The sequence below is a fragment of the Euleptes europaea genome, chromosome 12 (assembly GCF_029931775.1).
Source record: "Euleptes europaea isolate rEulEur1 chromosome 12, rEulEur1.hap1, whole genome shotgun sequence".
Taxonomy (NCBI): domain Eukaryota; kingdom Metazoa; phylum Chordata; class Lepidosauria; order Squamata; family Sphaerodactylidae; genus Euleptes; species Euleptes europaea.
Window position 1 is genome coordinate 48,098,270 of NC_079323.1, and position 12,996 is coordinate 48,111,265.

General features: G+C 39.1%; 1 protein-coding gene across 1 annotated transcript in view; it reads left to right on the forward strand.

The window, feature by feature from the left end:
* Positions 1-12,996, forward strand: part of ROBO1 (roundabout guidance receptor 1) — a 711,324-nt gene that overhangs the window by 409,889 nt on the left and 288,439 nt on the right. The window lies entirely within an intron of this gene.

The window sequence follows — 12,996 nt, forward strand, 5'->3', positions numbered from 1 at the left end:
AAGCCAGAGGTTACTTGGCAGAAGGGCAGCTGAGTGCTGTGGGAGTAGGACAGGAGATTGAGTTAAACCTGAATCTGTGTCTAGTTTTTGTTCAGTTCCCTGAGTATTTTCACTATCTCAAGGAGTTGCCATTATTTCATGGAGAGCACTTTAGCAGAGTGGGATGCAGATTATGGTCACTGTGTAAGCAAAATTGTCCCCCTTGTTTCTTTTACCAATCCACTTGTGTGTGCTGTAATTTATAGCCCGAAGTTCCTTTGTGATTATTTTTTATTCACTTTCCCCTGTTAAAGTTTATTCACAGATGTAAAGTGAAGTGTCAAGTGTGATAAATGGAGGAAGGAGAGATGATTCAAGAGATAAGGAATTACTGGTCATTAGTCATTGTTTAATCTGAGTTTATGAATGTTGGAAAGTTCTCTCATAGCTGTAAATTGCATCACTTAATGTGATATGGTTGGTGGCATACTTTAGTTCTGAATACTCCTTAATAACAGTTTTGTCTTTAAGGTGACATGGGAGGTCTTTGTTTGTGCTAATTTTTCTTTAGGTCCACCTGTTAAGTATATTTTCCCTACTTTGATCATATTAAAAGTTTAAACATATCTCCTTTGATAACCGTTCTTCTTTAGAACTGTGCAGACCTTTCCTGGTTATTTTGAAGGAAAGCTCTGTAAGGAGTTACTAGAAGTATAGTGTCTTGACTGCTTCCCCCCCCCCCCACAACTCTGTGAATTTTCGGTGTCACTATCTTGAGATATATTCTTCTACCTACTGTATTCCCCCTAAGCAGCTTTTAATTTTTGTAGTTTTGCCATCAGAGTTATTAAAGTTCTGAAGATACAAGATGTCAGATTACTGAATGAATTAAGTTCTGAAATGATAACACAGAGGTAGCATGAAAACAAAGACAAATTAAAAAGCATTTGCTTTTGTCAGCGTCTTGACATGTTATTATTACGTTGTTGCTTAAGCATTATATTTCGGTTATTTGGCAAAGGAATGTCTCATTTAGAAGTTCACATCTGCTGTCCTTTTGATAAAAAATTGTGACTGACAGTTGTTAGCTTTAATTGTTACTGTAATGGATGAGAAACCTTTCTAATGCTTCCGAAAACTGTTTAATCTCTTTAATATTTTTTGTTAGTTTCCCTAATTTGGGAAAAAGTTATTTCATTGTATTACTTGCTAATGAAATGGTTACATTTAGTCCTTGCACTGAAGGGTAATTATATTGCCAATTTTGTGTTATGAGAAATTTAGCCAGGAACAGATATATTTTTCTTTGGTAAAAAAGATTATTTTGTCCTCTCTTGCCACACTCCAAAACATTGCTTGTGAAGCTGATTCCGCTGAGTGTTGCTTAGTGGTTGAAAATAGGAGCCAGGAAGTGTGCACATCACTGAGGCTGTAAAAGAAAGGACAGATTAGCAAAGACTTCTTAAATACTTTCCCAAAGATTGAACATTATCCCTCGCATCATACTTCAACTCCCACTGAGACAAAGATGCAAATGTCTTACACTTGCAATGCAATCCTAAACAGAGTTTAGACTGGATTGCACTGTTGGTCTGTCTTAGAGGACTGATGTTCACTGAGATAATATAGGTGAAGTTCTTTGAATTCTTAAAAATTCTATGTGGTATTATTATTAGTGTTGTCCTGACCTGGATGGTCGAGGCTAGCCTAATCTCGTCAAATCTCAGAAGCTAAACAGGGTTGGCCCTGGCTAGTATTTGGATGGGTTGTTGTACAGAGGAAGGCACTGGCAAACCACCTCTGATAAAAATCTTTCTAAATTATTCAGCACATTTTCGTGTTGATGAAGTCACCTCGCTATAGGCATACCTTTTTGCACTTTGCTTTATAGTGATTCACAGATATTGTGTTTTTGAGCAAGTCTATTGGCGCCATTTCCTCAACAGCATGTGCTCACTTAGTGTCTCTATGTCACATTTTGGTCATTCTTGAAATATTTCAAACTTTTCCATTATTAGTTCATTTTTTTAGACATAATGCTGTTGCATACTTAATAACTACAGTATAGTGTAAATATAACTTTTATATGCACGGGAAACCAAACGTTTGTGTGACTTACTTTAGTGCGATATTACCAAACCCACAGTATCTCTGAGATATGCTTGTACTAGGCCTCCTGGAACCAGTTTCATGTAAATTATGCTCATTTTCTGATTAATAACTTTATTAACCAGTTTTATATGTTCACATTGTCTGTTTTGAGGAGAAATTTAGAAATACATTAACTCAGGGCTTGACGAACCCCAGATCACTATGGTGCTTAGAAATTTTACTGTGGCACCTAGTATTTCTAGCAATGATTTTATTGTTACGTGTCTCAAGTACAAAGCTTATTGATCATTCCATGTTAGAATATGTTTTGTTGTATGGCATAAAAATACATGTGAGTGAAGTTCTTGTCACTGTTAGTTTGTGTGTTAACTTTACAACATTCTGTGATGGTGGATGATTGCATTTCTTAACCAGCTGCTTTCTATACTGTCTCAATTACTCAGTTAAATGGAGCTTTTAAAGCGGTCATGGAATTTTTCAAAATACGAAAGAAGTTAGGCTTGGTTTAGGGGTTAGGTTTTTATTGTAGTAATGAAAACCAGGCCTATCCCTATATTTATATACAGCAGTTTTGTCATAGCTTTAATAAAATTACTAGAAACTGAATCGACTAGGATTAAGTTTTGTGGTAGCCATAATTAGAAAATATGGTAATTTACTAACAGTACAATCCTATGCAGAGTTACTCCAGTCTAAGTCTATTGAAATAAATGCCTTAGACTGGAGTAACTCTCCTTAGGATTGCACTGTAAACTCTGACCATTGAAAAATGAGTCCAGCTCTTAAATCTTTGGGCTTACTTTTAGAGCCAAATGTTCTGCACTTTGTCCTGTGACAGGCTCAACCTGGCCGCCACAGATGCCCCCCTACTCTAAACGAATTGATTCAAAATTCCTGAACTGGTAACCCTTCACCAGCTAATATATGGTATGTAACTGCCCCACCTTGAAATTGAATCGAAGGCAACCCCACCTTTTTGCTGGAACAGGCAGCCTGGGCCATCATCCCATGTTCGAATAAACACCTTGAGCACCATTACAGAGAAAAGCTGGGGATTCCTGACAGTCCTCAGGACCCCTTGCCCAATTTTCAACATCACCCCATCTGGCAGAATGTTTACATCAGGAAACTGCAGAGCCCCAGCGTGTTTATCCACTGTTTTTTAAATATTTGTTTGGTGTATTGAAAAAGTAGAAAGGTGCTTAAGCTAGATGAATTAACCCAAATAAACTTGCTCAGGTATATCATTCAGAAGCAGAGCTTAGACTCATACATAGGGTCTAATTTTCTTTGGGGGGGAAAACCTTTGCCATTCTCAAACATCACATATAGTGAGTGGTTAACAATTACAATAGTAATAATAAGAAATAGTTATGAATTTCACCATGTTGCTTCTTCAAAAAACACCACTGCAGCTATTGAACTTTTCAAATTACTAGACAAAATTAAAGGAGCCCCGTGGCGCAGAGTGGTAAAGTGCAGTACTAAAATCAAATCTCTGCTCACAGCCTGAGTTTGATCCCGATGGAACTTGGCTTCAGGTAGGCGGCTCAAGGTTGACTCAGTCTTCCATCCTTCAAGGTTAGTAAAATGAGTACCCAGCTTGCTGGGAGTAAAGTGTTGATGAATGGGGAAGGCAGTGGTAAACCTAGTCTGCCTGGTAAATGTCGTGATGTGACGTCACCCCATGGGTCAATAATGACCCAGTGCTTGCACAGGGGAATTTTTAGATAAAGTTTGCTACATGCAGTGATGTAGACACCTATTCTTCCTACTGTGTGTATATTATGGCTCTTTTAGTAAAGGAATAAAGCATTCTTTCCTGAGAAGCAGGCTAGATAGTTACTGACTTCTAATACAACAACTTCCTCTTGAATTTTCTAGGTAATATCCTTTGAACATGGGAAGAGCAGTCTCTCAGAATTGTACAAAACTGTTTAATTTGAGTAAATTCTGTCAGAGCACCCTCTAAAGTTCTTCACCTCTGGCCAGTGTGTAGCATGGGGACTCACTGGAGAGCCCCGATTGGCGGGCCCACACTGGAGGGGTGTCAGGGGTGTCATTTGGTCTTGGGGGGGTCTGTCAGGGGGGGTCTGTCAGGTGCTGGTCAGGAGTAAGGCGAGGGCTGTGGGGATCACATTCGGCTTCGGGCCCACTGCGTGTAATGGCGGCTGCAATCAGGGTGAGATGAACTGTGGTATCTCTAGCAATGGCGGGAATGGCCCAGGTGGCCCACCTGGCTGCATGCTTCTTTGGCCCACCCAAAATTAAAATGGGCTAATCAGGGCCCAGCCTGTAGGCAAGCCTTCCTGGCCAGCAGACACACAGAAGGGTTTTTCCCTCTGGTCTCCCTGCATGATATTTATAGGACCCCCTCTCTTCTCCTGGCTCAGTTCTTTTCTGAGTTGTCCCGCCTACCCTCTCTATATTCAGGCTGTTTAATGTTTTCTTTTGTTAAATTCTTCACAGCTTTTGAGGTATGGCAGTTTTGGCATGGGGCAGGATCCAGTGTGGGGGAAAAGCCAGCTTGTGTGCCGCCTTTTCCCCAGGCTGGGGACCTGGGGGAAATAATAGGTTTTGGAGGAGGCCTGGATTAGGACATGCCCTGTTTAGGGGCTGTTGGGATGGCCTCACGCCAAGTGGCAGGGGACCACACAGCAGGTTGCCATCAATGCACACTGCCATCCCAGGCTACCTCCAGCAGGCGGGCTAGATAGTAGGAGATTCATCGGTTTGGCAGGCACGTCAGCTGATGTCTGTGATCCAGCCCCTGTGCTATGCCAGTGCCTAATGCAATAAAGTTGTGGCCATTTTCATTCCAGCACCGTCTCTGTGTCTTGAATGGTTCGCTAAGGCATCTTAGCTCATAGGTCCAGGGGGTGGTTGCACGCTGGCCTGGCTAGTTGGGTCCTTTGCGGTAGCCCCCTTCGGGGCACCTCCCCAATTAGGCTCTGGGTCAGCCATCACAGTCTTCTGTGGTAGCTTACATATCTGTGCTCTCAACTTCTGCAATCACGTTATGGAATTCACATGTCTTGATTAAACTTCCTGCAGCTGTTGGTCTGCTTGCCACAAACCCAACAAACTTCAAAAACTGAGCTTGCTGGCCAAGAAATCCAACACCTGTTTTCAAAACTATCCACTGTGGCAATCTTACCTATAGTCCGCATTGAAAAATATCACATAGAGTTATTTTTCAATGTGGACTATATGCAGGCAGTGTTCTTACGAAGAAGTGATACTCAAACAAGAAAACTGCTTTCTTGGAAACACCCTTTATAAATCACATAGAGGTTGTATAAAGGGTGTTTCCAAGAAAGCAGTTTTCTTGTATAAGTACCTTTGTAAGAAAACTGCCTGCATACCCTTATGTATGACAACTGCATTACATCTCTGTTTTGCTGTGTGTGCACACAGTAGATGTTACTTAGTGGCAAGGTCTGACTGTGCATGTGGCAAAAAGAACATTTTTTCCCTTGCATTTTACAGAGTGCAGATAGTTCCTCCTTTTGAAAAATGATATCTGTAGGAAAAATAGTATTGTGTGAAGTAACCCCCAGGGTGCATAACAGCCTCTAACTAGAGACATTTTACAATTAATGGATGGCTCTTACAGCCTGGATGGATTTCAAAACCTGCTGCACCATTCCTCTGCAAATTGCAAACAGGTTTGCAGAAAGCGACTGGATGGCTGACGCTACTGCCAGACAGCTCTTAATCTAATGACTGTGATACAATCTGATGGTTCAAATGGAGCATTATAAACAATATCAGGATATGTAATCCAATGGCAACTGTGCAGCACCAGTGGTCTGTATTGATAATGATAATATAAACCTGTGTCTTGGTTTTTTTTTTTTTACACTACTGTGTTGCTTTGGATGCATGTCTTCGTTACGTATATAAGGGCATTGTGATTTAAAACATGTCACTTGGTTAGCTTTGGTTTTGCAAAGTTCTAAATGTTACACTTCTATTTGCTACCCAGGATCTTACAAAAAGTAGTGGGAAAAGTATTGTTGGAAGCATCTTGTTTTGGACTGTAGGCTGTGTTGGAAAGAATTGTCAGATACTTTCCTTTTCTGGCAGGCGGAGAGTCCGTTACAAGTTTCTAGCTTCTTATATAGTCATGCTAATTAAGCAACAAGCATTTCTGGACTGGCCACTGATGATTTTATGTTGGTTTTTATCTGCAACTCTTTGTGGCAGCTACATCTGTTTCTATGATCAGAGAAGAGCAGACTGAAGAACAGAAATATTTCCCCTGACACTTCCTTTTATTACACAGCATGTAGACCATAACCAGTGTGAGACAGCGGTTCAATGTGAAATATGAGATAAAAGATTACCAAAACAGACAATAACAATAATTAGGATGGCAGCAAAGAAGGAAATTTTTCAGGGGACTAGTAGAAAACTTTTTTTTTTTCCTTTTAGGCATGACTACTGTATTCAGATGGATTAATAATATCTATGGATGTGTTTGTAAGACACCTGTATATTGTGTCTGTAGCTCTTGAATTTGTAAGAGAGAATATTTTTTTAATTGCAAAAGAAAAAAAATACCTGAAGCAATTAATGCACTCTGAAAACTAAATCAAAACTCCATCCATTTAAGCATTAAAGTTGGAAGAGTGTAACTGCTTATGATTGCACAGCTAGTCAGTTCAGAAGAATATCTACTAGCATAGTTGCTAGTCTGGATATGGGTTTAGTTTGTTCAATACTTTTTTTTTTACCTTTGAAAATATAATTGTAACTATAATTATTGGTACTTACGAACAAATATAAAAATGTCCCAAACATCCCAGGATCAAAATATGTACAAGAGCATTAACATTTAAAAAACACAACAAATACACACACATACAGCAAACCCGAGGAACAGAACAAAAGAGTTAACATTGCAGAGATACCACCTATAATTATTAGTTTTTTTGTGGTATTTTATGTTTTTATGATAAAGTAAAATTGGAAGTAGTACATACTAGGACAAAGAGTTGCTGATTGCTGGCCATTGACCGTATCAACAATAAACAAGAGTTGCAGATGAAATGATTCTTTCTGATTTCTGTTACCTATGAATGCAAAGTCAAGGCACTGTTTAGCAAGAGCACCTGCTGGTTATTTAACTTCAAATAAAAAGGCATAGGTGGCAAGGATTTTCAGTTCCCATAGTTGGGAGAAGTCCCATGTTTATTTGATCCAGGAATATAGTGAGAACTGTGTTTCATAATAATGGGCAAATTCTTTCCAGTCCGGTTCATAATCGGAGAGTGAGTTGCAACATTGATAAGCAGTGTCAACCTCTAAGATACAGCTGGATGCTTTCTTTAATGTCTTGTGTACTTTGCTATCTGCTGCTTTTACAGCAGCATCTGATTATACTCCCAGTAAAGTAGAAAGACATCTCCTGATTGTTAGAAGTCAAATGAGTTCTTGTTAACTGTGAAGTAGATAGACTCTAAGGCAAATATATTAAAAATAAACTACCTAATCCACACTAATTTTAAAATATTCTTTATATTTTTCTGCTAACCTGGAGAGGGGGTCCTTTAAGTTTGCGGTCTAGCCCTGGGTTTTCCTGTTGCAGATTTTTAATGTGTGGTGGGCACAGGACTCTTTCGCCCTATAAGACGCCCCCTTGAATAAGACGCCCCCTATTTTTTCTTAATTTTAGGTTAAAAAAATAGGGGTCATCTTATACATGGGGGTGTCTTATAGAAGGAAAAATATGGTATTTTGCCAAGGAACATGTGTTACTCTTCTGGAGAGTTCCTATCCTTTATTTCCCTGCTACTTTGAAAAGTATTGCCATTTATTTAGCTAACTACTTCAGCTTTGTGCTTGGAAAAAAAACCTTTGAGAAATTTAATTTGTGTGACTTTTACCCCCTTTCATCTGATTAAAGAGCTTTTGATCATATATCTTTTAGTCATGATTTTTGTGACTTTATAAATATATTTTTTTATTTTGTACAATAGCTATGATCCTCAGAATCACGATTGTAGAATCCTACAAATCACGATTGTAGGAAGATCACATGAGCAATGCGAGCCAGCATGGTGCAGTCACTAGAGTGGTTAGATTGTTGCACTGGGATCTGGGAGACCCAGGTTCAAATGCCCACCCTGCCATGGAAGCTTGCTGGGTGTCTGTGGGCCAGGCACGTACATACTCTCAAGCTAACTTACCTCACAGGACTGTGAAAATAAAATGAAGGACAGGAGAATGGTGTAAGCTGCTTTGGGAGTATGTTAGGCAGAAAGATAGGTTATAAATAAATAAGTAAAACAGAAAACAAAGAAACTTCCCGATCAACGAAATTATGTCTTGTGGACATCCTTTAACTTGGCTTGTGTGGGAGTTGGGATTTATTGATGTTTATTTCTACGCATAAGTATAAATAATTAAAATAAAATTGTGTTCAGTTGTATTTATTCCCTCACTTCCAGTCTTTGTTTTGTTGTTGTCACCAAGTCATTGCTGATTTATGGCAACCCCATAGGGTTTTCAAGGCAAGAGATGTTCAGAGGTGATTTGCCATTGCCTGCCTCTGTGTGGTAACCTTGGTATTCCTTAGTAGTCTCCAATCCAAATGCTAACCAGGGCCAACCCTGCTTAGCTTCTGCGGTATGATGAGATTGGGTTAGCCTGGGCAACCCAGGTCAGAGCTCAGTTCCAGTACTCAATGTTATTCTCTTATTTTGGGGTGGCTCTTTGTTTAGATTCCTACTGAATGGGCACGACCCAGAAACTACAGAAATAGTAGCCATGTTTTTGAAGCAAGCTTTCAAGATAAAAATCAAACAAAAAATATGATAGCTATTATTTCTGTTATTTTAGATATTCGTTTTCTATATATACCTTATATTCACTGAATTCTGGCATATCCTGCTTCATCCATGTTTATTGATATAAATTTTGATATTGATGCTTTATCGTTTGACTAATTCTGGAATGCTTTGAACGACTTGTTATGCCAATAAATTTGAATTTGAATTTGCTAACCAGGGCTGTCTTCTTAACTTCCGAGGTATGATGAGATTGGGTTAGCCTGGGCAACCCAGGTCAGGGCTCAGTTCCAGTACTCAATGTTATTCTCTTATTTTGGGGTGGCTATCCACCAAACCTTCAATTTGTTATGTCTACCTATTCTTATGCCATCTATCTTCAACAACTGATGACTGTTGGCTACATACCCTTTGGTCTGTCTTTCTCTCCCCGCAGCTGCAGCTCTTATCACTGCGTAATGGCAAGGAGGAATACTTGTGATACAGAGGAGATGCTAAGAGTCACCAATTGCTTAGCTCTTATTCTTCTTCCCCTATTGTAGAACATTGTCTTTGAGCAGAGATGGAGAAGACAAGTTCTACAGCTGTGCTTGAAATGATATGCTGAACAATTTGTAGTCACACTTAAATGGAGTTTTCTGTATCCCAAGTAGTACAATGAGAGATATGACAATGGTATGAAGTCATGAAAACAAGAACTGAAGGACATCCACAAGAAGTAGCATTAAACCAATACAGCTTCCTGGCAGACAATGAAAGCATCATCTTTTTTTCTGTCCCAATCTCTCCATCTGGGAGTCATCACAGATGTAGTTAAGAGGAGGCTGTTCTTCCCTCCAGATAAGATTCAGAAGATCAGGTAAGCAGTTAAAGAGTTTGGTGGCATACAGCCTTCTAGATCAACTCTAAGGTTCAATAAGGGCAGCCACAGAGACTGTCACAGGGACCGAGTCACACTTTAAGATCCTTAAATATATGCAGTTATGTTATAGCCATCAGACTTCACATCATACTCTGGATAAATTCTAGGCTATACAGCACTGGTTCCCAACCAGGGGTCCGTGGACCCCCAGGGGTCCGCAAGAACTAAATTAAGGTCCGCGAAACAAAGTTATAAACCCATAATAAATTAATATTTTCAATCAAAAGTTCTCTATTATAAAAATATGTATTCAAATATTATTCTTAGTTTAATGTTTAACTAACAGTTATGATTAAAGTTTTTTTTCAAATTTTTATTTTGAACCTTGGGGACCCTGCACCGAACAAAAAAGTCCTAGTGGTCCCTGGTCAAAAAAAGGTTGGGAACCACTGCTATACAGCAACATCATGATGTGGTGGATCAAGTTGTATCTGTTGCAAGGGAAAATCTTCCAGATCCAAGATGATTTCACCATCACCACCTATGAGAGTCTCACTAGAAACAGGTTCCAGTGTTCTCTGGAGCAAGTCCAAGGGATGTGGTCAAAGCAAGAATCTGTTCTCAGCACAAACCTTTTGGAATTTAAGACCATTTGTTTAGTGGCACTGCATTTTCAGAGCTCTTTGAAGGCAAAATATATATATATCCTGATGTACATTCTTAGTACCAAACATCTCAGCAACAGACATGGGGGATCCAGGTCCGGCAAGCCCTAGGTGGAAACTCAAGTTCTGTTCAGCTAGGTAGAGAGGCTAGAAGAATATATGTGCTCCACAGATATGTGTCATGATCTTCTCAGAAAGTATGCCAAAGATGCATATAAAGGTACTTTAAGACTGCTTTATCTATTATTCCTTGAAAGGTATGAAAACAATGTACTGACAGAAGCATGGGAAACATACAAAGAAAAACTTTACAAAGGAGGATAGTGCAGATATATAAATGGGCAAATGTTTTGTCATGATTGGGTGGGGTGTGTTGGGTGAACAGTATATAAATCCTTTGTAATGAATGGCCACTATCAATCAAGTAATTCTTTTAGAGTTGGTAAGGCTCATTTTGGTATGTAAAAGTCTTTTCAGAAAAGCAGAAGTTTAAACTGACTTTCCTCTAAAATGCTTGCATAATTTCAGTCTGAATCTGCAATTGTGTGCATACTTCCTTGGGTGGAAGCTTTGTTGGAGTGGGACATACTTCCAAGTAAACATGTGTATTACTAGGCTTTTAAAATGTGGACTCTTAAGTAATTCATGGATTTACTTATGGATAGTTACAAGTCTTGTTATGTTGCCTTCTGACTAATTCTGGCTAAACCATTAAATTCATTTTGAAGTGGATGCTTTGGAACAAAACAGATGGAGATGTATTTCCAGTGCGGAAGTAAGCCAACTTATCTGAGACATAATATTTATTTCAGTTATACTGGATGTGTCTATTGGTTTTTACCTAGTAATTCCAAACAGAGATAGCTGAGCAGAACACTATTATATGCTCTTCTGCAAGTGTTGAGAAGTCCTGGGGCAGCATTTATTGGTGTCTTCCTTAGGAAGAGAACATTAGATCCTTATGATATTTTGTAACATTTCCTTTATTCTTTTGTAAAAAAACAATGAGCAAGGAAAGTTCTAATGGAATCCAAGAGTCACTCTTGCAAGACAGTAGATTTGGTAATCCTTCTCAGTACCCCAGAGATAGAGCTGTACCACCAAGAAGTTACAGTGTTGGACTAGGATCTGGAAGACCCAGGTTTGAATCCCTGTTCTGCCATGGAAGCATGCTTGGGTCAGTTGTACACTCTCAGACTAAATCTACCTTTTAGGGTTGTTAGATAAAATGGAGGAAAGGAGAACAGTGTAAGCTCTCATAAGACCCCATTGTGTCTGTTATTCTGTTTGTCTTTCCAGAATCCCAGCTATCTCACTAGAACTGTTTTATGACAAGAACTTGGAGTTTGAGATGTGCTAACAGAGGAGCTTTTTATGTAAGAAAGTAACATATATCACTAAATAGTGGTCGCGACTCCAAACTTCTGTTTCCCTTGGGAAAAAGAACTTTGGTCTCTGTTCATTGTTGAATGTATACAGTGACTCTCGAGTTTCAGAAATTGATACTATTTTGCTAGGCGTATAACTACACCCCATTCACAAGAGTTTTGTTTATTCAATGTGTATCACCTAGATCACCTTACAGAACACAGTATTCCTTCAGAATTTATTGCCATGCTTTACAAAAACATGCACCAGAAGCTTCGCTTATTATCTTGTATCTATTAATTTTGTAACTCAGCCATTTCATCCCATCTCCTCTGGTTTAATGACTTTGACTGGCATTTTACTGATAGTTTTCTGATATCTGCCAGCTAAAGGGACAATCCATCTAACACAGCTTTTCTTCGGGGAACTGAATATGGTATGTGGTGTTACACTCTAGAAATGAATCTGATAGGCACATGATCAGGGTGTTGGCACAGCATCCAACGTCTGGCTCAGTATACAGCATTTCTGAGGTTTCTGTACTCCACCCAGACATGTGCTGTGACTAGTATTATATGTTATACTTGTTAAATCCTGCTGGAAAACCCTTAAAGTAGTAATTCATCATCCCATTTTTCAAAAGTTATAATAAAGGAAATTCTAAAATAGAACTGCATGTGAGTGTCTGCTTGAACCTAAAGTCTTATTTCGCTAAGAATTATAAAGCCTTTGTTCCAGCATTTGAACACATAGAGCTGCCTTACATTGAATGAGACCATAAGTCTATCAGAGTCAGTATTGCCTACTCAGACTAGCAGTGGCTCTCCAGGGACTTAGGTACAGGGTTTTCAAATAATTGATGCCCTGATCCTTTCAACTGGAGATGCTGGGGTTGAACCTGGAACCTTCTGCGTGCCAAGCAGATGTGCTATCGCTGAGCCACAACCTTTCCCTACAGCCTGTTACATAGTATTCTGGCTTGTATGCATATCTAATCTGTGGTTCTGAGTTATTCTAACATGCATGTGTATTAAATGTTTAAATTAAGACTTTGAAAATATTGTCTTAAGTAGAGCCTGGAGAGGTGAGAGAACATATGCCAACATAAAATTTGCAACTCTTCTTCTGGTATGTTGCTTCTGTTTCAGACAGAGGCAGCCTAGTCATAACGAGCAAGCTGACTTCCTTCAAGAACACTGAATTTTGTAGGTTTCCA